At 54.1% G+C, this 1704-nt stretch overlaps 1 non-coding gene across 1 annotated transcript in view; it reads left to right on the forward strand.

Annotated features, from left to right (window-relative positions):
• The first annotated feature begins 328 nt into the window (after window positions 1-328).
• The window catches only part of LOC126430571 (small subunit ribosomal RNA), a 1909-nt gene continuing 533 nt past the window's right edge, over window positions 329-1704 (forward strand). The window contains exon 1 of the ribosomal RNA XR_007577222.1: window positions 329-1704. This exon is cut by the window's right edge and continues 533 nt beyond it. This is a non-coding gene — a ribosomal RNA (small subunit ribosomal RNA).

Here is a 1704-nt window from a genome sequence, read left to right on the forward strand (position 1 = left end):
GGTGGCGCGTGTTGTCTCCCGCCGGCAATGCCACGACAGCACGCTCCCGGGCCTCTGTCGGCAGCGGCAAGCTCAATTGGGAGCACGGGTGGTCGCACCTAAAGCGTCTACTCGCCTAACTCCGGGCGATTGCGCCTCTCTCGAACCCGACCAAGTACTTAGGACGGCGCTGCGCGCCGCCGGGACCTGAGAGGGTTTCGAGGTGTGTTGTGCAGGGGAGCTCAGCCTCCTCCTGTTTGCAGAATAATTGAGCGGACGCTTGCGTGTTCGCGCGGGCCCCCGGGACACACTCCCGGGCGGCCGGCTGCTCAGCTCTAGTTGACGCAGCTCCCTGGTTGATCCTGCCAGTAGTCATATGCTTGTCTCAAAGATTAAGCCATGCATGTCTCAGTACAAGCCGCATTAAGGTGAAACCGCGAATGGCTCATTAAATCAGTTATGGTTCCTTAGATCGTACCCACGTTACTTGGATAACTGTGGTAATTCTAGAGCTAATACATGCAAACAGAGTCCCGACCAGAGATGGAAGGGACGCTTTTATTAGATCAAAACCAATCGGTCGGCTCGTCCGGTCCGTTTGCCTTGGTGACTCTGAATAACTTAGGGCTGATCGCACGGTCCTCGTACCGGCGACGCATCTTTCAAATGTCTGCCTTATCAACTGTCGATGGTAGGTTCTGCGCCTACCATGGTTGTAACGGGTAACGGGGAATCAGGGTTCGATTCCGGAGAGGGAGCCTGAGAAACGGCTACCACATCCAAGGAAGGCAGCAGGCGCGCAAATTACCCACTCCCGGCACGGGGAGGTAGTGACGAAAAATAACGATACGGGACTCATCCGAGGCCCCGTAATCGGAATGAGTACACTTTAAATCCTTTAACGAGTATCTATTGGAGGGCAAGTCTGGTGCCAGCAGCCGCGGTAATTCCAGCTCCAATAGCGTATATTAAAGTTGTTGCGGTTAAAAAGCTCGTAGTTGGATTTGTGTCCCACGCTGTTGGTTCACCGCCCGTCGGTGTTTAACTGGCATGTATCGTGGGACGTCCTGCCGGTGGGGCGAGCCGAAGGCGTGCGACCGCCTCGTGCGTGCTCGTGCGTCCCGAGGCGGACCCCGTTGAAATCCTACCAGGGTGCTCTTTATTGAGTGTCTCGGTGGGCCGGCACGTTTACTTTGAACAAATTAGAGTGCTTAAAGCAGGCAAGCCCGCCTGAATACTGTGTGCATGGAATAATGGAATAGGACCTCGGTTCTATTTTGTTGGTTTTCGGAACCCGAGGTAATGATTAATAGGGACAGGCGGGGGCATTCGTATTGCGACGTTAGAGGTGAAATTCTTGGATCGTCGCAAGACGAACAGAAGCGAAAGCATTTGCCAAGTATGTTTTCATTAATCAAGAACGAAAGTTAGAGGTTCGAAGGCGATCAGATACCGCCCTAGTTCTAACCATAAACGATGCCAGCCAGCGATCCGCCGCAGTTCCTCCGATGACTCGGCGGGCAGCCTCCGGGAAACCAAAGCTTTTGGGTTCCGGGGGAAGTATGGTTGCAAAGCTGAAACTTAAAGGAATTGACGGAAGGGCACCACCAGGAGTGGAGCCTGCGGCTTAATTTGACTCAACACGGGAAACCTCACCAGGCCCGGACACCGGAAGGATTGACAGATTGATAGCTCTTTCTTGATTCGGTGGGTGGTGGTGCATGG

The sequence above is a fragment of the Schistocerca serialis genome, unplaced genomic scaffold, assembly GCF_023864345.2.
Source record: "Schistocerca serialis cubense isolate TAMUIC-IGC-003099 unplaced genomic scaffold, iqSchSeri2.2 HiC_scaffold_1051, whole genome shotgun sequence".
Taxonomy (NCBI): domain Eukaryota; kingdom Metazoa; phylum Arthropoda; class Insecta; order Orthoptera; family Acrididae; genus Schistocerca; species Schistocerca serialis.